This window comes from Meriones unguiculatus, chromosome 6, assembly GCF_030254825.1.
Source record: "Meriones unguiculatus strain TT.TT164.6M chromosome 6, Bangor_MerUng_6.1, whole genome shotgun sequence".
Classification (NCBI taxonomy): domain Eukaryota; kingdom Metazoa; phylum Chordata; class Mammalia; order Rodentia; family Muridae; genus Meriones; species Meriones unguiculatus.
In genome coordinates, this window is record NC_083354.1 from 71,289,055 (window position 1) to 71,311,959 (window position 22,905).

Here is a 22,905-nt window from a genome sequence, read left to right on the forward strand (position 1 = left end):
AGACCATCTCTCAGACAAGTGAGTGAGGCCAAGCAAAATCTGGAGACTTAAAGAAAGTGATTAAGTTTTCAGAACTAACTAGAAGTCAGTGTTAAATTAATCACTATTTAAGTTATCATCTCGGTTTTTTGTTTGTTTGTTTTGTTTTGTTTTCCAGCTCTGTTTATTTGTTGTGCAAACCATCATTTTGTAGATTAAAGATGTAATAATGAATTTCATTTGACAAATTCAGGAAGGGAAGACCTGTGTTCCTACCCCCTCTGCAGAAGGCAGAACCCAAGATTTCTCCCCATCTTTTGGCATTTAACAGCAAGTTTTCAGATGTATGTGCCTATCATATCAGCACTCAGGAGATAGTGGCAGGAGGGACATGAGTTCCAGGCTAGCCTGGGCTACCCAAAGAGACCTTGTCAAAGAAGGGTGAGGAAAGGACGAGGAGAAGGAGGAAGAGAAGAAGGAAGAAAGGAAGGATGGAAGGGAAGGAAAGGAATCATGCTGGCTATGGCCTGAAAGCTGAGGCCTGGGTCTGACCTTCTCGGTAGAGTGACATTTTGTTTTCAGTGTGGACCTGGGGGAAGGGGTTAGGTCAGGTCTGTACCCCAGAGCCAGCAGTGGTCCTGTCTGAGACTGCTCAGTGGAGACTGGTGCCTCTCCAGACACGCAGAAGAAGCCTGTTTCCCCTGGGCCAGTGTTGTTTCACTGGAAATATCCCAGCTGAAGTTTCTGCTTTTCATTTCTCTTGTGTTTGTGGACAAAGGAGCCAGGTGTGTTCGCTCTGCTCTGGCTGCCCATCGGCGTACACAGCTGGGAAGTCTGCAGAAGATAAACAACTGGAAGGATCTGGGCCCTTGAGGCCGCAGTTTTGCCTTTGCAAATTAGGCTGAGCTAGCACAGGACCACGTCCTGTCTTCATAAAGGGTGAGTCTGGACTGTGAACTGCTCAATAGCCAAGTGAAGTTTATTTCTGCATCACTGGCTCGGAATATGTATTGATTATCTCATCAGCTGATTAAAAATAAATAAAAATAAAGCGAAAATTCCCTTTAACAGAGAAAGGGGACTAAGTGAGCTTCTGATTTGAAGCAAAAGTAAAAGGCTCTCACGTGATGACCTTGAGGGCAATGGAAGAAGCTGGAGGCTGGGTTCTGGAAACAACCCTCTGACAGTTTAAACAGGAATAGCCTGCTTCTAGGCAGAGTTCAAGCACAGTGACCTCACTTCTGAGTTTTAGTTCATGTAGAACTTACTGTTTTCTTTGGTGTAGCCACCATCATTATCTCCAAAGCCAACAAAAGTCACAAGAATCTAATTGTACTTGTAAGTGCTTTTGTTTTAGGGGTTTCTTGTCACCCTGGAAGGAAGTTAAGGACTACAACTTTATACCCTGCTAATAACGAGTTAGCCTCAGCTTGGGGCCTTCTAAGGAGGAATAATTCATTAGGAATAATTCATTAGGAATAATGAATGAGGAAATCATGATGAACACATGAGTTAGTTTCAATCTAGAACTAAAACGAATGGATGTAGGAGGCCTTTGACAGGATCACGTTTTCTGTAGTTTTGGTTCTTATCAAAATGACGCACGCATCCCTATAACTAGGGTTGCATGAAGCGTGTGTGAAACACAGAGCGCCCCTGGCCTCTTCTACCCGAGCTCTCTGAAGATGACTATGTCCAGCTTTTCCAATGACCGGCTTTCTGCTGCTGTGGGTGGGATGTGGTTTAGATGGGAAGAGCTCTGTCTTCAGCATAGCAGTGTTGGGAGGTGACTAGTCATTGAGGTCACAGCCCTGGGAAGGACTAGATACAGTTCTAGTAGGACTTGGGTAATTCGTGACAGAGGCTTGTGGCCAAAGACTGAGTCAGTCTCTGTCTCCATGATCGCTCCTTAAATTACCAGGATGCCATCTATTACAGTGTGATAAATCAGGAAAGACCTTTGCTACAGTAACTACCATGCTGTTTAGACCTAGAACTGTGAGCTGTGAAAACCTTTTTCTCCCCCTTCTAAACTGTGTGGCTTTAGATATTTATTTACAACAGTGGAAGATGTATTAATGTAGAAACGTGTTTCTAAATCTCATGCTTTTACTGCTAATCCTTGAATTTATGTCTTTAAGTATTATCTATGATTTCTTACCATGAAAATACAGGTTCTCTCAGAACTACAGAACTACCCCTCCCCCCCAGGGAGTTTGCGTACTTTTCAGTGTATGGCTGCATACAGTCCCATTTAATGGCCATTTAGAAGCTTTTTGCAGTCTAACTATGTGGCTTATTTGGATTTTTAAATTTTTATTCTCTCCCTCTCTGTACCCTGGTGAGTGTGTGAGGTCAGAAAGCAACTTCATGGAGTTGGTTCTGTCCTTCTCCTTTCTGTGGATTCCAGTGAGGGCGTGGGGCTTGAATGATGAGTACCTTTACTGCCTTGCTGGTCCCGTTTGCATTTTAAAGTACATCTGGCTGTATCTTGAGCTCCACGTCCTGGACATATATTAAGTTGATATGACTCAGTGATATCTTTAGCTCTCAGGGCTAAGTCCCAGATTTAATATTCAGATGAGTCACATAAAAAGCTCCCAGTGTCCCGTGCTCGGGCCGTGGTTTGCTGGTGCAATCCTCAAGTAAAGGAGCTCCCCTTCTCCCAGCCCTCAGGCAGGCTACTTGCTATTTCTAATCCAGATAGATTTCTATTCCGCAGTCCATCCGAGCCCAAGGGCTCGGGATCTGGAGGGACTTTTTGGTGGTGAGGGAGGGCACTGCTGGGAAACTGTGCAGGCATGGACATCACTGAGCTGCACAGACACGTGCTCCGTCCCCCCCCACTCCAATGTTTGGGGTAAGCTTCTGTCAGTGCTCCGTCCCACCCTACCCCAATGTTCGGGGTAAGCTTCTGTCAGTGCCACCCCCATTTTCTGCGTGTGTGTGTTTCTCTGTTTATATGTTTTTAGTAATCCATTGCAGCTTTTCTGCAGGAGACCCACCACCGGAAATTCAGAAAACCACACAGTCCAGAAACAAAAGGACACTCGAGGTACTGTTCGGAGCACACGTGTAAGATGTCAGAAACCACAGCCTCCCACACCTCTGCAACACCAGCTGCAGATGTGTGCGCGCGCTTGAGCCTATTTTGGATTCAAATGTGTATTGCTTCTAAGAAACAAAGCTAGGCTTACTTTGCACGGGTTCTCTCAGCAGATGACTGACCTGGGAAAGGCGTGCGTGCGTGCGTGCGTGCGTGCGTGCGTGCGTGCGTGGGTGCGTTTTTACAACTTGACTGCCTCTAGGGCAAAGAGAAGGTTTCATCTTTAAGGGCTACCCTAACTCGAGTCGAGGCCATCAACTGCTCCTGACCAGAGCAGTATTGGCCCGGGAGAGTCCGCTTGCTCGTTCTTCATGAACAAGCCCTAACGACCCACAGAAAGTAGGCAGGCAAAGCGCCGTGCCCCGGCCCCTGGCACACGTGCACGCACCTCCTCACGCAGTACTGTCTGGAAGTAGCGCATCTTGCCCCTGAATTAGCTGTAGGAGAAACAAGTTTTAGTTCTGTCAGCTTTAACTCTGTCCCAGCGGCATCTTCTAAAAGTGGACCCAGGGCCCAGGGAGCAGCGGGAGTTTTGGTTAGCAACAGGAAACTTTCCATTGACGGGTTTGAGTACCTTATCAACAGTTTTTATCTTTATTAGCTTCCTCTTTAAGCCCCGGCCATAAACACCATAACCATGAACAGTTTCACTGTTCGGAATATATATGAACATTCTCAAAATTGATGGCTATCTGCAATGCTGGGCCGGATCCAAGGCCATAAACTCCTGTGTGTTATGAGATCCAGAAGAGGCAGGCAGCGAGCAGGAGTGTGTGTAACACCTCAGGAAGAGTTTTAGTTGGGGCCTTTTTTTTTTCTTTCCCTCACATTTGTTTTATTTTGTGTTGATTCCCTCGATATTTCTGTTGAAGACACCCACGAGACAGGGACACGGCAACACTGCTGAGGGAGACCCTAAACTCTCCCTTATTCATTTTACTCCCGGGGGGCCTTACACTTGCGGGGCAGCAGGACACGGCACGTTCCCCTTTCTGCTCGCTTGGCTTGAGAGGCCCACATATCTTCCGTGAAGCACACAAAGAGACAAATAAATCAAGATGATTTTTGCCTGTGAGGTTAATGGGAAACCTCTTCAGTTACTCAGTCTGTAGGGTTATACACTGCCCTGTAACAGCTGACCCTCACACCGAACTTAAAACAACAAACATCCGTTATCACACATTTCTGTGAGATAGTCTAGCTGGCTGACCAGGCTTCCCGTGCTGGCCAGGGCGTGTTCTAAGACAGCTCCCACGCACGTCATGAGGTTGTCGCCAGGTTGCAGCTTCTTGGCACATGAGGCACTGTACCTCAGGCTTCTTCGGTGTGTATATTACAAGGCCTGGCTTCTCCCAAAGTGAGTAAACCAAAAGAAAGCAAGCATAAGCCACTAGCTCCTTTATGGCCTAATCTTGGGAGTCACGTATTGTTATTTTGCATACTCTCCTATTATTTGTATAATTCAGCTGTATACCACAGTGAACAACATAAAAGTGGGAATATCGGAAAGAGTGACTCACGAGGAGCCACCTAGGCTTGGCTGCCACAAATCTGAACAACACTGACAAAGAATGAAGTGAACTGGAAGTGGTTATGAAGTTTGGGTTTGGAATCAGTAGGGTTTTGAATATTTTCTTATGTCCCTTCAACATACATTGGTGTCTCGTTTCTGTCCAAGGTCACCTGACAGTCTGAGTGTGGAATTGGTGTTAAATTGACTCTTGTGGAAAGAGGGGAAAGAGTATGAATCTGGCATATGCCATCTAGCTGTTTGAGCCTATATTTCTTGCGAGAGCAAAATAATATGGTTACTTCACAGGCTTTTGTCGCTGCAAATCAAAAACCCACAGAACAGAACCTAAACACTGAGAAAATGGTATATTTTTAAAATATAAATTATGGCTGCTTTCATCGTTGATGTCAGTTTGAGAGATTAACCCAATGCACCAGCTTTGAACCTTGGCCCTCACGTAAGAAGACGTGCAGATGTTTTCTTTAGGTTTGATCAACGCAGGGGCTTGTGCTCAGACTCTTCTTATCTTTCTTCTCTGCCATCCTTGGTCTTCCCCCCCTCAGGGTTGTAAGATAGCTGCAGCAATGTTCTCCCGTGCATCACTGCAGCCAAAGACTAACTTGTGTGTGTGTGTATGCGTGTGTACTCATGTGTGCATGTGGAAGGGCCTGTGCCTTTGTGTGTTGCTCATGGACATGTGGAAGTCAGAGAACAAGCTTGGGTGTCATTCCTTCTCTCACCCTCCCAAAGATTTCATCTTTATTTCTTGAGACAGAGTCTCTGACTGGCTTCAGGCTCACCAAGCAGTCTGGCCAGCCAGTGAGTCTCAGAGAGCTCCCTGTCCCTGCCTCCCCAGCTGAGATCACTTTAAGCATGACCTTTCCTACCTGTGGCTTTTTAGCCTGGGTTCTGAGGGCCAAACTTGGGTTCTTGTACTTGCAAGGCACATTCTTTATGTGCTGTCATCTCCCTAGACCCCCCAAAAAAATCTTCCCATATTCTAGTAGACTTCCACATACTTGATCAATCTTAGCCAAGTTAAATTCCTATTTCTAAGCCAATCATTGGCAAGAAGTGGAAAATTATCAGCTCCAATTACTTGAAGCTATTCCTATGCCTGGAGAAAGGCATCATGGCTTCCCAGAAGCACATGGGTGTGTGTGTGTGTGTGTGTGTGTGTGTGTGTGATGTGTGTGCATTATGTATGTGTGTATACTTTGAATGAGAATGGTAACCCAGCAATATATTACAGAGTAGAAGGGAGATAAAATTTTGTGTGTGTGAAAGATGTCTTTATTCTGTCTGTGCACTTAAAGCGTAGTTTAGCTGGATATAGAACTCTAGATTGGAAAGAAATTTTGCCTTAACATTGTAAAGATGTTGCTTTGCTATGCTTTTATTTCTAGTGAATTTTTTGAGAAATAATGTAATTTTGATTCATATTTTTTGGTATGGTAGACCACATGTCTTCCTAGAAGTGTTTTTGAAGTTTGATTTACTGATGAGTTCCTGAAACTTTATGATTCTGTGTTGGGTAAGCCTTTTCACATTGTCCATGTTGGGCATCTAGGCTAAGAATAGATTCCAGTAAATTCTGGGGCACTTTTCTATTATTTCTTTGAAAAACAAGTTATCATCTTCACTTTCCTCATAGAACTTAGTCTACTGCCATATCTCTTGTATTGATCTTTAAGCTTTTTTTTCTTTCCATTTTTTTGTTATTCCCTAAACATTTCTTCAATTTCACTTTTTTACTCTCTCACTGAATTCATTTCTAGTTAAAACTTTTAATTTCCAAAGTTTCTTCTTCTCTTTGTAAAGCTTCTTTTGGAAGACATTTTCTTTCTTTCTTTATAAGAATGATACCTTTTCTTATCTCCCCAAATGAATTGACCTAGAAGACTATTTTGTGTTTACAGCTAAATTTTTCTGTTTTTCCCAGATTTATTTTTCCACATTGACTTTTGTTGTTAACAGTTTTTCTTAAAATACCTGGTGATTCTACTTTTTTTTTTCACATTAAAGTAAAATATATACTTTTTCCAGTTCAGGTCGTACCAATCGTGAACAGACAGGAATGGCCAAAGCCTCATGTTATGATGTTAGACCCAGTTGAAATGGAGAGCAATCATCGCCAATATTTATTGGGTGCATGTTCTTTTATTGAATGCTGACAACTGTAATACAACTATAATAATGGAGGAAACCGAGGCTTACAGTGTTATGTAACCTATCCAGGACCATATGGCCAGAGTGTGAGTTATAAGTTACAGGCCTGTACTGCCTCTCAGTAGGTGAATTGTGTTCTTGCCAGTGGCCTTAATTTATTCTTTCTGTCTCTCACCCTACTCTTGGTTCTAGAAGAAATAGTTTAGACATAATTTGTAATGAAGTAGGAACTGATAACAGGGGGAAAGAAAGTACTTCCCAAATACCACTTACTAGAATTATTTTATTTTATGTGTCTGAGTGTTTTGCCTGCAAGTATATCTGTGCAGCATGTGTGGGCAGTGGCTGCAGAATCCAGGAGAAGGCATCAGATGTCCAAGAACTTCAGTTACAGACAGTTGTGAGCTGCCATGTAGATACTGGGACTCAAACCAGGGTCCTCTAGGAAGAGCAACCAGAGCTCTTAACCACTGAGCTCTCTCCAGCCTAACACTTACAGAATGTTAAAGGAGTCTGTGTTGATTCAAATGAGCTGTGGGATCCACAAAGACAGCTCTCCTTCATGGGATGCTGTGATCTGTGCTTCATGGCTGCCCCTTGGGAGTTCAGCTTTCTACCAAAGAGGCAGCTCTCTCCCCAGAGGCTGCTTAAAGTCTGGCTCTTCTGAGTCCCCCTGGGCCCCACACGCTAACAGTGTGCTTCCCAGGTTGTTAGTACACTTGGGAAGTGCTGCGCTTTGGGGAGGGGAGGTCTAGTGGAAGAAAGTTGGTCCCTGGAGTGAACCCTTGAAGGACCAGGACCCTTACCTGATTTCCTTTATCTCCCAACTGCCATGGGGTGAGCATTTTCCTTCACTGTGAGCTTCTGCTTTGCTACGGGGCATGACAGCACAGAGCCCAAATAAACTTATTGTCCCCTCTTTAGGTTGTTTATCTTTGGTATTTGATGAAAGCAACGCCCAGAAAGATAATTATAACGCGCTACAGTTCACTTGTGGGTAACTCTTTAAAGACAGAACAACTTGAAACCACAGCTTGACCCTGGAGGTGCACTAAGACTGCAGAGGGAGGTTTAAGCTCAGGGGAGGCAGCCGTGCTTTTAAGCTGAGCAGGTCCCACAGGATGGGTGCAGGCTGTGTGCCAGGGGGATGGAGGGGTAAGGGCGCGGCCCGTGTCCCTAGAGGAGGCCAGGAGCCAGCCTCCACCTTTAGAAGGTCCTCGGAGCAAGGGCAAGGTTGACACTAGAGTCAGTCCCGTCAGTCCTTCCAGTTTTTAAGTTTTGGAGTTCTCAACAGCCAACAAAACCTCAGGAAGAGGGTTTTGTTGTTGTTTGTTTTGTTTTGTTTTCAGAGAACTTCTCTGTTTTTTTCAAGCATTTCAAAATGAAAGTTTGCTTTTAGCATATTTGAAAACCCTGAAGGTATAATTTAAGTCAATGCAGGAAGCACTATCAACTTTAAGGTTAGTCTTTGTTTTTTGTTTTTTTCTTGAACTGATTTCTTCTGGCTTACAGAGCAGTAAGAAAGCAGAGCTGTTGTCAGCCCGCCGAGAGTCTTCCTGAGGTAAGCAGGAGCGAACAGGTCCACTTTTAGTCAGAACAAATCAAATCCTCTTTCAGCTTCTCTTGGGCTGTCAGACCTTCCCCTTGGGTGTCTGCTCTGGGTACCCGCCTTCTAGACCGCTGCCTCTGAAGGGAGCGAACAGTTCCGCGCTGCAGCCGCGCACACAGTAATTGACAGTGTCCCAGGCCCTCTCTAGCTAGAAGAAATGTTGTCCTAGGAACACACATTTGGTGAGCCCAGGACAAAGCAACACGCTGTATAAATACTCAAAAGGTACGTGAGCCCACAGCGCAGACACCCTGCCACGCAGGCCCGGCCTTGCTGGGATGCTGAAGTGGAGTCTGACTTACCAGAGCAGGACAGAGGCAGTTCTCCCACAGGACAGGCTTGCCTGATCTAGGCCGGTTCCCTCTGAAGACAAAGGGACCGGCAGTGGAGGCTGGACCCCGGAAAGCCTCCACTTCCCTGGGGGACAAAGGACACTCGCTGCCTCCACACGCGTGCAAGAGCCTCGCGAGCCGCCCCGGGCTCATTTTCCACTCGGCTGCCTGGCTGGCCGGGCTGTAAACCCAATCTGACGTGGGCTCATTAATTTGGCAGCGACTGGAAAGCCGGGCCACAGCGGCACAGCCGGGAGGCCTTTGTGGGCCCAGGGTCAGGTCAGAGGGCAACCGAAACAGGGCTGAACCCTGCACGCGGCTGCTCCCGGGGCTGGAGCCCCGGCCTCCTGCCGCAGCATCGCCCCAGCGCGCCTTCCGGAGCCCGGGAACCCGCGACCCCGCCGCCTGCTTCCTCTCCACCGGGTGCTCAGGCCTTAGCCCGACCATTGTCACTTGCAGCTTTGCGGTGCAGCCACTGGCGGATGCGAGGACGCATTCCGGATGCGGGATGGCAGGTGCGCGCCTCTCCTTGGTGCCATCTGGGGCTTTCAGGCAGCTTCGTAGGAGGCAGACCACTGCTGGATCTGGGTACCTTGGGTTTAGGAGTCTGTGGCATCTAGGTAGCCGGCGACAGGCTGGGGCCAGGGGCCTGTTCCGTGTTTTACAAGCCGCTCCAGCACAGATTAATTTTTAGCAATTTTCGCCAAAACAAAGCGGCCTTCTTTTGAGCCTTTAGGTGACTCTTGTGACATTTAGCAGCAAAGAAAACTATTTCCTCTGCCATTCAGAGCTAACCACGTGTAATTAGCCCAGAAGTCTGTTGTATTTTGGGAAACTGTTTGCGATATCCCATCTGTTTTCATCTTGGGGTTCAAAAGAGTCTGTGTTTACCCTTGTGCTGGGGAAATTGGTTTACATGCGCGGCAATTTCGGTGGACACTGAGGCATTCCCTTGAACTAACGCTGCGGTCCGACAGGCTTTGTACCGCTAATGGCCGTCCATTATGCCTGTCAGGAGACATTCACACAGCTCCAGGGTCGATCCCACGAAGGAAAGTAAGACCTTAGGTTTATCATAACTATTTGTAAACCAATTGGTCTTCGAGGATGGCCAGAGAGCAAGAGGGTCACGGGGCCAAAGTCTCCACGGACCAGCCTACTCCAAGGCTGCTGGTGACAGTGAGCAACCCCAGAATCTGTGGCCTTTACCCCTGCTGACTTGGCCTTTGAGGCCCCTCCCTCTCTCCCGTGCTCCCTGAGCGATGCTGTAGCTGTGGCCCGCCCGAAAGCTCAGGTCCCCTCGTGTTGCTGACCTCGTGTATTTCAAAGACTAAGTTCAGACCCGGAGCACAGGTAGTTGAAGAGTCATCTCGTGGTCCAGCTCTCCCAGGCTACATGTCTCTTGCTCCTGGACCGAGGACGTAGAAAACCATCAGGTTGAAGAGCAGGCCCGATGGAAATGCTGGCAAAGGCCTTTTTGTTTCAGGGTGGGCAGACAGGCCTGGGAGGTGGCTGCACTGGAGGCTCCTTGCACCCCTGGACCGTCCTCCAGTTGTGTAACTTGAGAAATTGCTCCCAAATCACTTGGGATGCCCTGGCTGAGCGGCCTACAATCAGCCTCTGGCAAGTGTGCAAATGCTGATTTTGCGGTGTTACCTCATCCACCCCGAGGTGACAAGCCTGGCTTGTGGCAGCCAGGCTGTTCTCACTGCTGGGCTTACCTTGGCACGAGAGGGCAGACGCCGAGGACCCAACGACGGAGAAGAGAAAACAGCATGGACGGAGCTGCTGCACAGCCTCGTTATCAGTTCACTGTCTCTGGACTGTGGTAGAAATTGGCCGTTTCTTTCTCAGGACTTGACGTTTCCATCTTGCTCTCGAGGAGAAGAGAACAAAACCAGAACGATTAACTCATAATACAAGAGTGCCCAGGGCTGCCTTGGTAAGGGTTCGGACGCCCGGAGAGGTGGCTCAGTGTGTAAAGGCGCCTGCTGTCCAGCCTGAGAACCCACGTGAAGGTGGAAGGAGAGAGAGAGTCCCGTGGAGCTGTCATCTGGCCTCGTCCACACGTGCGCCGCTTTCCCGGAATAATGATACTATCTTAAATATCAGTTTAAAAATGTTAAATACAGTGCAAGATCTGCTCCAGTGAGACTTCTCACAGCTTGTTGAGAAGCTTGCCATTGGCTTAGCTCTGTGTGCCCAACAACGAAGATGTCCGCAGTGCTGCAAGGACTCTCTCTCATTTGCTCTGAGAGAAGATGATTTGCACTAGGCAGGACCTCCAGACTATTACCACGGGAAGACGTTTCAGGTTGCTTACCTCTGTAGACATCCACGAAGAAAGGCGCAGATCTAAAAGGTGAAAGAGAGAAACGAGGGGAACCCAGAAAATCGGGGAACCAGAATAGCCCTTGCTGCCCTCCCCCACCTCTGCTTTGCAGTGGGCAATGGAGAACACCTGAGCTTCCTGTGTATTGGTCACTGAGGTTGGGGAGGCTGATTTGCTGCCGTAGCCCCAACTCCCTGCCTTGCTATTTGTGTCAACATGACACACACACGTAATCTCTGGCAGATATATTAACCGGATTGTGAGCTAAAGTGTCTCACGCCCTTTTCTCCCCTCTTGGGACTTCAACAACTGTTCCAGACAGACAGCGCCCGAAAGGACTGCTCCCATTGCTTTCACAGGCTTAACTGCCCGAGAGTAATTTACAGGGGGTGCTTGCAGTTTAGTATGTGAGTAGGAGGATTGTGTGCCGCACTGTAAATAATTTAATAAATTGCAGACAAATTTGGAAACATTTGTTATTTTGATACACACACACACACACACACACACACACACACACACACTACTCACCTTTTGCCTTGATTATCAGACTACGAACTGAGAGAATGCAGTTTCCTGTACATGCTCACACTCTTGTCAGTTCTAAAGGTGGCGCGTGTTTGATCTTTGACCACCTTTTCATAGCATGTTGTTCTGGGAGGGGTCTCCATCCTGTAAGTTGTCGAGGACAACTCAGATGACTCATTTGTTTTGTCACCTCAAATCCAGCTAGTCTAAGTCCAATTGACCTTCCATTGTCCTGCCCTACCCAAGGTGTATAAGGGTGAACAACCATGACTATCATAAGACGTGCTGTCTGAGAACAGGGCAACGACAGCAGGGGAGCCTGGAAAGGCCCAGACAAGAAGCCCTGACACGTCTGTGTTCACCTCCCTTCTCTCCTCCTCCCCATCTGAGACTCAAAAATCTCACTCCTCCTATGACACTTGAAGCAAAGTGCAGACATTTAAAGCTGCTTTCGGACAGTACTCCAGTTATAGCCCAGTTCATTGCTCCCTGGCAGTGTGCTCGGCAAATTTTTATTCAAAAATAAAATAAACAAACAAAAAGCCAATTCTCATCGACTTTTTTTTTTTTTTTTTTTTTTTTTTTTTTTTGAGAGTCTTGTTAGGTAGCCCAGACTGGCCTTGAATGTCAGATCCTCATGACCCTCACAAGCACTGGGATTACAGACAGGTGACACCACACCTGGCTTCCCTTAATAAAATTCTTAAGTTCATAATTTGCATTTCTTCTTTGTGTGTACTCACTGGTTGGTTGAAAACTTTTTCAGCTCACAGAACGTCTGGCCATCAGTCTCTCTCTTCTGGAACCTTCCTCTATGTGTTTTTTGGAATGACCACAGGGCCTAGGGTTGAGTTTACGGGTAAGTAAGTGCAGCCTATAAGTGGAGAGGCCAAAGCTCTGGCAGGCAGAGGAGAGAATGACAGATGGAGACTGCACCAACTTCTAAACTGTCTCGGCAGATTCTAGCCTTTTCCTCTAATTCAGAGTGAGCCTTTGGAAAAGAGAAAATGATTATGTGTTCTCTGATTCCAGAGAAGTGATGATTACACATCATAGAGACAGAACTTTATAGCTCACAGCACATATATGCTGAATATTTTTGTGTTTCTTCCTGCTAGATATAAGGGCGAACTATAAAAGTTACCACATGCCATCTATCATAGTTTACATAGAAATGTTTAATCCTAAAATGTACAGGGCATTTATGTTCTATGGCCTGAACTCGAGGGATATAAAATCCATTATAGATTCTGATTAACTTTCCTGTTAGCTAAGTCACCTTTGCCCTGCTTACTGGCTACGTTTTTTATGTATTTACTTATTTGTAAAACACTCCCGTCATTTTCATAGCCAACTGTGGGTGCATGGAAAATGGCTTAGAGAAGTTTCCAAAATATGGTGACACCCCTGTAGCCAACCATTCCAGAAACAAGAAAAACAAACCCACTGAAAAAATTCCCTAACTACCCAGGGAACAACCTAAAAAGTGATGCTTTTCATCATGCGGGAAGGTCCTCAGGCAAACCCAGGAACAAGGTGCTCTGGAGGAGGGTCCCTTTGCAGGGGATCCTCTGCCTCCAGCTCCCCAGAGAGGACAGAGGAGCCTAATTTCACAAAAGGAAGAGGAAGGAAGTGAGGGGAGCAGAGGTGTGTCCTAAGTAGCTAGGAGGCTCTGAGTTGTGAGACTGGAGCCACAGAGAGACGCGCATTTCAGCCCATCCCCCTTCTTGCTCCACAAGCAGAGGGGAGCGATATTTTTAAGTTGTTACTTGTGAAGACCTGTGAGAGAGATTGGGTTCTGTGTTGTGGCATTGCTATCTAGACATGGATTTTGAGTCTCAGTTGTGACTTTAAGTAGACTGAAGTCTTGGACAAGTCGGTTTGCTTTTTTTTTTTTTTTTTTCAGTCTGAATTGTCCTTCCACAAAAGTGCTCTCCTCCCTCTGTGTTTCCATAGATATGCGTGTAAACTCACTCTTCACCAGGTGTGCCTCAAACCCAAGGGAAGGCCAAGGGACCCCAAGAAGGGAAGGGCAGCTCAGCCCTCCATTGCGCTTCTTGTGACAGTGCAGGGACCCAGGGATAAATGCTGAGTCACTTGCCTGGAGTCAGATCAGGTGAAATGAGGCAGAAGGGCAGGCTAGTGGGGGCACAGGCTAGTTCACCCGATTTTGTCGGGCATGTTGTCAGCAATGCCAACATGGTAGAGAGCTCTGAGGCCTTCTGGCCTGTCTGGGCTTGCTCAGCAGTGACTCTTACTAGATCTCAGGGCTCAGCACCCCATAACATTACATGCTTAGCAGCACTTCAGTGAGGGACAGATGAATGTATGCTTGCAAAGAGTTTGGGCCCTGCCCAGTAGCATAAATAACTGGAGTCAGAAGGGCGGAACCTGACTGAAGTGCCAGTCTGCCTGGGTCTGCATTCACCATGGTGTGACTGTGGGCATGTTCCCAACCTGTGCCTCAGTTTCTTCATTTGTAGAATAGAAATGGTAATGATGCCCCCTGCCCAGTGATGTTGGTTATGGCTAAATGGACAGTCTCTGGCATTTAGCACACTTAGCCTTTTGTTTGGGGTCTCATTCCTCCAGCGTCGTTCAGGATTGGCCTTGAACCTGAAATCTCTCAGGCTCAGCCTCCTGAGTGCTGGGATTATAGTGTCCACTGCCATGCCGGGCCTCAGATGTGCTGTTTGTGTTACAGCCTTTAGTGTTTGTCATTTCGGTTCACCCTGCAGCCAGCCTGAGGGAGGTGAATGGACATTTTGGGAAGTTTTCTTATGGTCTTTCTGTGAATGCTACCAGGCCGTGCCTGTGGAAGGTAAATGGGCGTGGCTCATTGGCCGGCTAGCAGGCAGACCATACCATACCTCGCCCCTCCATCTTCACTCCTGACTGCTCATCACCCACACTTCCCTGTGCCTCATCTTCCGAACCCATCAGATGGCTCCCAGTAGAGCTATCGGAGGCTGCTGTTGGTCTCGATGGGGAAACAGAAGATGGAATCCTGGCTTTTAATCTTTATGAATCAAAAGGAAATGAAAAACAGAATACATGAGGCTGGAGAGATGGCTCAATGGTTAAGAGCACTCTCTTCCCTTACCCAAGTTCTCTTCCCAGTAACCACATGGCAGCTCACAATGGTCCAAAACTCCATTTCCAGGGCATCTGGCACATGCCCCGGCACCGGGCATGCCCACAGCACACTTAACATACATGCAGGCAAACCATTCATACATACATATATATATATATACACATATATATATATATGTATGTATGTATATTTAAAAAAGAAAAGAAAAAAGGAAAGAAGAAAATAGGAAGAAAATCAAAGGCTACAACATTAAGTTTTTAATTAATTAAATAATCTTAGTGCATCTACAGATCCAGAGAGCAATCACTACTGTTTTAAGGGACAGGAAGTAAGTATTTTTCCAAAATATTACAGAGAGAAGCACCCTCAAACATACCCTGTTCATTAGTTCGTGATTCAGACAAAGGCCATGGCATTTCTCCACAGCTGGGCAGAGCTGGGCAGAGCAGAATGGGCTAGGCAAACCGTTCCAAGCTAAGCCCCAAATCCCCAGATTGCAAGGCCTTTAATTTATTCCTCTGTGTAGCCTTGCTATTGACATTTATTAGCTGAGAGTGTGGTTGCCAACACCAGTTTGGAGTAGATTGTGGTAAGAACAGATTTCCTCTTTACACATTCTAATCAGTGCGGAAGGACTGTTTTTATTGAAACCGTATCTCAGCTCAAGCCTCCCCATACGCACAGACACACATGTACAGAGTTTAAGTTGTATTTATGGTTGGTAAATGTTCTAATTATGGAGCTGCGTGTGTTCGGAGAGGAAAATTAAATCAGAGCATGGGAGGTCATGCCGCCCTTCCGCTCTGGTTTGGGCTCCTTATGGTTTTAGGCTTTGAGAAATCAATGCCGTGAAATGGCGGGTGACAAGCCAGGCAGACATTTGTCTCCTGGCTGATTTACAATGTTATCTGCAGATTGTTTTTTCTTTTTTTTTCTCCCTCTTGATGAGGTGAATTTTAATTCTTTACTGCCTGCTTCTCTTAACACATCACAGCAATTTCTAGCAAGCATCTCTCCTGGATAATGTCCCAGGCCTTGATTTCCATATTCAAACACATGAACTATGGAATGAAGTAAAGATGGATGTAATTGACACTGTGCTCAGGGCTCGGTCACACGCTGCTGTCACGATGGTGAAGCGTAGATGGGCGGCTATTGGACCACCTCCCCAACAGAAGTTCTCATGTTCTTTCCAGTGGCACTAAAGACTGAGTCTGAGGACCAGGATGAAGGCAGGCACCTCAGCCAGCAAAGTGTTGGCGAGAGCACAGACCTGAGTTCAGTCCCTAGAACCCACAAACAATTGCTGGGTAGAGAGCACACTCTCACGGTCACAGCACAGGGAGGAAGAAGTGGAGTGTGGGGCGAGGGGAGAGCAAAGGGAATCTCTGGGGCTTGCTGGCCAAACTGGTGGGTTCCAGAACAGTAAGTTACCTTGTTTTTAAAGATATAGACAGATGGACAGACGTCCTGAAGGTGATGCATGAGGTTGTCCTCTGGCCTTTACACAGTGAGTGACATGTGTATAGATACTAAGCAGGTGGCAAGGCTGTATTAGCTCAGAATTCCCAGAAAGCCCTGCAGGGTGCTATCTTCCACTCAGAAAACTGATTTGATATTTTTTATGTTTCCTAAGCAAGGGGCTGTTTTCTTCAATCAGGATTCCTGCCCTAAGAGATGCAACACAGGAAGATGCCAGGGGATAATCTCTCCTACAGTGTTAGGACCTGACTAGTTATGCTTGTAAAGAGCATAGAAAAGAGTGGAGCAGAAGACCAACATCCTTCTACAGGGCTTTGATGATCCAAAATACAATTACAGTCATTTTCCTTTCTCATCTTCATCTCACATCTCCATAAAGAAGATTGAGCCCATAAAGGATCCAGGCTGTACACCTGGAAGTACTCCATGGATATAAGAAGCCACTCTCTTTTGGGCTATTATGGGATGGGTAAAAGTCACATGGTTTAGCTAGTAGCAGATTCTACAGAACCAGAGACTCATCGTTCATCACTCCTGCCCATCCTTTGGGCCAAATATTTCTCAAAGTGTGGGCAAGCAGCACCAATTGAGCCTGATGGGCCTCTGAGGATGGGGCCCTCTGTCCTAACATGTCCTCTAGCTTAGTCCAGTGCTCGAGCAGAATCCAGAAGTCCTGGCATAAGCCAGCTCGTCCCAGTTTGAGTTTCCTGAACACCAGGGTCTAGCAGACATCATGACGAAGCTTCATCAGCCATTTTCAGAATTTCCTAACAGTACAAGCCGTGCTCTTGTCATCTTAGGACAGTGTGCATTCATTACACGGCTCGGGTGCATGAAAACTGAGAGAAGAAAAGATGATTGACTGATATTGGTATTCTTTTGTTATTTATTGGTTACTAGTATGCTCTGCTTCCGACACAGGGAAGGCCAAAGATGGGAATATCCCTGCCCTCAAGATGGTTGTAGGCTTTAGATAAGTTGTTTTAAAAATTATTCCATAAATGTAAAAATGATGTAAATAATCCAATAATAATAATAGTAAACCCTAAATCCCCGGGGGAAAGAAGTCTAGAGATGAGGCGATGTTACCTGAAGGCTTTGTGGCTGAGGGATGAAGGCAGGAAGAGGAGGGACGGCAGACGACAGCTGGATAACTACTCCTCCATCTTCTTGTTTCCATGCCAGCTGAGCCCACTTCTGGGCTCTGCTCTTGCCACCCATTTCGGTAGCCCAGCCTCTAACCAACGAAATAGCATCTTGACCACAGGAGGCACACACTTACCAGGCTCACAGAGGCTCTGCATTCGTGTGGAAATCTGTATTGAAGACCTTCAACTTAGCTTTTTTTTTTTTTTTTTTTAGAGGCCAAATATAATGAAAATAAATTTTAAAACAACAACGACGACAACAAAAAACCAAAAATGAACACCAACAAAACGTGGTAGCCCAGGCTGGCCTGGAAACCATGAGGCCTCCCGCCTCTGCTGCCTCATCTCTGCCTAACTGAGGGCTTGAAACCAGATGACATGTCTGCCTGGAAAAAAAATCACTTTTGGTCTAAGACCCTCACGTCACGAAAGGCACAGGTTTAAATTCAGCTTGACAATTTTCTAGATCTTTGTCATTGAAAAACTAATTGCATGGTTTGTATTTGAAGGAAGTGAGGTAAACCTCTGCTTATCAAGGCCTTGGCTGGAGTGCCCCAGCCTGCGTGGATGGTGGGCCTAGCTCTGTGTATCTCTTTAGCTTTGCTTCCCATCTGCTTATGATTTCACTTCCCAACGTCTGTGCGCTCTAAGGATGCCCTGTATAGATAGAAGATGACAGGCAGGTAGGCAGAGCAGAGACGTGAGTCGGAGGAAGCTTCCCATGGACAGCTGATGTTTACACTAAGAACGTTAGTGACCATTTCTACCTTGGGGGAGGGGGTCTGTTTCTAAATGAGGTGTAAGTGTTGGAGAGGGTAGTGACCTTGTCCTGTTGAATTATGATGAGAAAACAACTCAGTTGCCTGCAGAGCCAAAAACAAACCTCAGAACTGCTTAACTCATCCGTCAAACAAACTGTATTTTAGGAAATGCAGGACAGAGAAAAATGCACAAAAGAAAAGGAGATTTATTTATTTGTACAAAAGTGGAATGACAGGCGTTTGAGTGGATCCAAATAGAGTTTAGGGAGGAAAAAAATGTGATTCATTGCCAGCTATTAAATCTTGTTTATCCTTTTTTAAACTAACCAGAAACACATTTTGGAAAAATCCAAGTTAACAGTTGAAGAACTGGAAGCTGCTCAGGGTACTGCCTCGGGCCCCTGCCTGCCATGGAGAGGGAGGGCAGGAGCCACGTGAGTCAGCAGGTTTCCGGAAGTCTGGAAGGACAAGCGAGTGTCTGGCCCAGATCCAATAGCCACCCAGCTTCTGCAAGGACTCCGACTGTTTCTTGGGGGAACATAGGGGAGTATGTCCCATGGCAGCCAGAAGAAGGCTGAATTTTACAAGGCTTTGAAGGACACATAAGAGTTTTCTAAAGACACAGTCACTAGGAAATGTGCCCTCCAGGAAGCACTGTTTTCCCTGGGTACCCATTGCTACCTCCCAGGTTGCCCACCGATTTGACCAGCTCCGACTCCAGACACAGGCACAAGCCTGAAACTCTTCAGTCCACTTGACGGGTATCTGAAAGTTTGGCTGCGATCCCAGCTGGTGGTGGAAGAAATCTCTGCTGTGCACGTGCTGAGATGGACCCTGCATCCTTGCCTGCCAGGGGACGGGAGGGAACAGCCTCGTCTAGCTGCCTCCGTTGACCACCATCGCTCTCTTGGGTAAAATATATTAGTCTAAATACTCACACAGTGCCTTTAGAATAAAAAGGGACGGACTTAGCCATAGATTATAAGAATTAAGGAGAGGGGGAAGGGAGGGAACTTGGGACCAGGAGGGGAGGACGGATGGGGCTACAACAAGGGTGTAAAGTGAATTAGAAAAAGAAAAAGAATAAAAAATAATTCCGCCGATTTAAATAATCATATGTTGTTTTTGGGGTGGTGGTGGTGGAGAGAGCAGTACAAGAATTAACTTCTCTGGAGCAGAAACTCTCAGATCCCTTTTATTTTCAAGCAGGTAATTCCAGCCAGAGGAATAGTCTCAGACGGGACTCCTTTGAGTTCAAGGACTCCGAGAATGGCCAAAAGGACTCAGCCGGAGAACTGCTCTCTGTGTTCCCCTCCTTCGTGGTGATCTAGGTGGAAGGGACAACCATGCTGTGGTTTTCTAGCTTCAAGCCTCCGCATATGATGCGGTAAAGCAAAAAATATTTTGTCAGATTCTGCTCTTGCTTTCCCCCACAAACCTCTGCTCTCTCCTTTAGTACCCCCTTTCCTTTTCCTAGGTCCGTCACTACTGCAGATTTCTTGATGGTAAGAACTGGGCCTTACTCAGTCTCATTTGTTAGCAGGATGTTTAGTACATAAAGAAAGCCTTGAATGTGGTAGTTAGGGTGGGGCCTCCTGCACATGGATATAGAGGCTTCTGACCTGGTTATAGCTTGGGCACCTGGGCCAGGCTGATCCAGGCCCCAGACGCAGGGCAATACATATTTCCCCAAGTGTTTATTCCAATATCTGTTACTAGGAAAATGCTTTAAAGATACTTTTAACTCTAAGTCAACACCTTAACCTTAATCACAACAGAAGCAAACACTGGCCTCCTTATCTGGTAGGGGGTCTCAGCATCTGCACTGAGAATGAGAATCCCTTTGAGTTGTTGTCTATGGGATAGCCTTCATGAGAGGAGCTCAAAATGGCCCAAGAGGAAAGAGGGAGAAAAGCCTGGAAGAAAGCTGTGCTGTTTGTTGAGGCTGGCAGTTTTCAGAGGGACTGGGCAGAAATGTCACGGCACATGTGATGATTAGTGTTAACTACCAGCTTGGCAGAATCTAGAATCACCTGGTAGACAGACCTCTGAGCATGCCTTTGAGGGATTATCTTGATTGTATCGACTGTGATGGGAAGACCAGTGCCCTCTGTGGGTGGCACCATTCCCTAGGCTGTATCCTAGCCTGGGTAAGAACGAAGTGATCTGAGCACTGGTATGCAGGTATGAGTTGCTCTTTGCTAGTGAGTGTAGGTGCCCTGTGTCCAGCGCCTTCAAGTTTCTGAGACTGTGCTTCTCCACTGTGATGAACTGCCATCTGGAACCATGAGCTGAGTGAAACCTTTTCTCCCTTGAGTTGTTTTTAGCAGAGAATTTTGAAATAGCAACAGGAAAAGGAATCAAGACAGTGTGCATATGTTAGCATACTTTTTAAAACTCTATTTTATTTTGGTTACTTAATGCCTCTCATACCTCTCTTCTCCACCCCACTGCCTTCCAACATCAGGTAGGAGAGAAGGAAGGTTGGCGGGGTGGGGGAGGTGTAGTTCTCTTTGGCTACTTCTTGCTGGTTAGGGTTGTCAGTTTCCTTGGGGCTAGTCCAATCCTTGTTTCAGGTTATCTTCAACTTCTTGTCATGCTGCATCAGCAGCAACCAGGAGCAGCAGTGGGGAGAGCAGCAGCGGGGAGACCAGCAGCCTTTGTTCTTCTCGGAGCCTCACCAACACCCTCTGGGCTCTGGAATTTATTCCTCCCTCAGAGTCCTCAGAATTAAACTAGCTGCAGCTGGCAAAGGGCTCCTCTCAGCACCCGCATGAGGCAAATAGTTTGTTGCTGTGGACAGTCTGAACCAGCCCCATATCCTACACCTGGATTAGAACAGAACCATGTTTACATAACATAACGAGTTTTTAAAGACACCAAAACTTCCCCTACATGCATGTTTTCCTCCTGATCTCTGAAAGAGAACCTGAGTCACGATTTGAACTTGAACAGACTCATGTGTGGGAAGCTGAGGAAGCCCTCAGTAAATGTGCAAAGAACAGGAAAATTCCCGAGTGAACGTTTGTTTCTTGACACTGACACAGCCATGAGAGGACCAATGGATTGCCTCAGATCCATGGGAAAATCCCCAAACATTCCCAGGACCCTCAGGCTCTGAGGAATGACGAAGCCTTCCTCTGGTCAGAGTGCAAGTGACGGCAGTGTGTGCAAAAACTATCAACCAGGGAGTCCTCAGATCGCGGAGTGTGAGGTTCTGGAGTAGATGGTTCCGCCCCATCGAAGGGTGCACTCACTGTTCACCCCAGCTTTTCTCTGCATGTGTGCTCCTTGTTTCCTTCTCACCCTAGCCAGGCTCTCAGGATCAGGCTTAGGACTTATTCCCCAGCTGCTGCTCCTTTTGCAGGGGGCTGCCTTTAGCAAGTGGGGCCTAGATAGTGGGAGTAGGCCACAGGTGTGGGCTTTTGAAGGGGCTAGCCCTACCGCTGGTTCATCTGTTCTCTGCCTCATGGATAGCTACCACCTTATAACACTGACTGCCAACACGGATAGAGCCCTCAGCCATGCATTCTCCCCTATGACGACTGAAATTCTCGGAAACTACGAGCCAATGTAGACCCTTCCTCCTTTAAGCTGTTTCTGTCAGATATGTTGATACCAACAATGTTAAACCCACTAATATAGTGTGAGACCAGGCCTCAGGAGCTTGGGGTGGGAGGCCAGCTGGTTGTCCTCTGGCTCTCACTCAGAACACGTGAACAAGGCTTTAAAAAAATAAGTAATTTTCCAGGTTGTACTTAAAAAAAATACTATTAAGGGTCTGGAGAGATGGCTCAGCACTTGAGAGCACCAAGTGCTCCCCGGGATTCGATTCCCAGCATCCAAACGGCAGCTCACAAATTAACTGGAACTCCACTCTCAGGGGATCCCATGCCCTCTTCTGGCTTCCGTGAACACGTGTGCACGGGGTGCACAGCCATTCACACTGGCAAAACACCCATCTACATGAAACTCGTTTTGAGGTACTTTAAAAATAAATCCTATGACTGCTTAGACTTCTTCTCTGGACCACCTGACCAGGGTGGATGCCCCTAGGAAGGATAACAGCAGATGGTATGCAAACACAGGTTCACGCATTGTGGGAACCAGCAAACAAGAGTAGCATGGCTGCCTGCAGGACCCCGCAACTCTGGCCTGGCCTCCTCTACCACAACATCTGCTTCTCCCTGCATAGCGCCTGTGGTCCCAGCCACCTTCCTGTGTACAGCAAGGCCGCCCCAGGACGCTCTCTGGCTCACTTCAGGAGCATGGCAGCGAGGGCAGCACTGGAGTCATTTTCTCCAAGCTTTGGCACACAGGACCAGAGCAGCAAGAAGTTGCTCAGAGAACAGAGAACAGAGGACTCTTCACAGAAATCTTGGTACTCAGATGTTCAGAGCCTTATTTATCATTGCATGGTAAAACATGGAGGAACCTTCAAAGTACACTGGAGATTTCACGTATTTGACATTTCTAAATGGGCAAATTCGTAGAAACAGGAGTGCGGGGGGAGGTGGCAGTGACTGCTGGTGACACGCTCTGGCACTGCAGGTCACTGATGGTTGCCTACACTAAAGCCACCATCTTACGTACTTTAAAATGGTGGATTTGGGACTAGATGTATACAGTAAATTACTTGCCTGACCTAGTCGGTCCCTGGCACTGGCAAAAGTGAAGGAAAGGTGATTTTGTGTTTCTTGAATTATCTTGAATTTCTTGAATAACAAAAATGCAACTAGAAAGAGTATGGAAGGCAACTCATGGGAGCAGTAGCCATCTTTCCCTCTTGAGCCAGCTAGGAACCATGCAAAGCCCAAGAGCTGCTTTCAGGATTGATGGGCTATTCTTC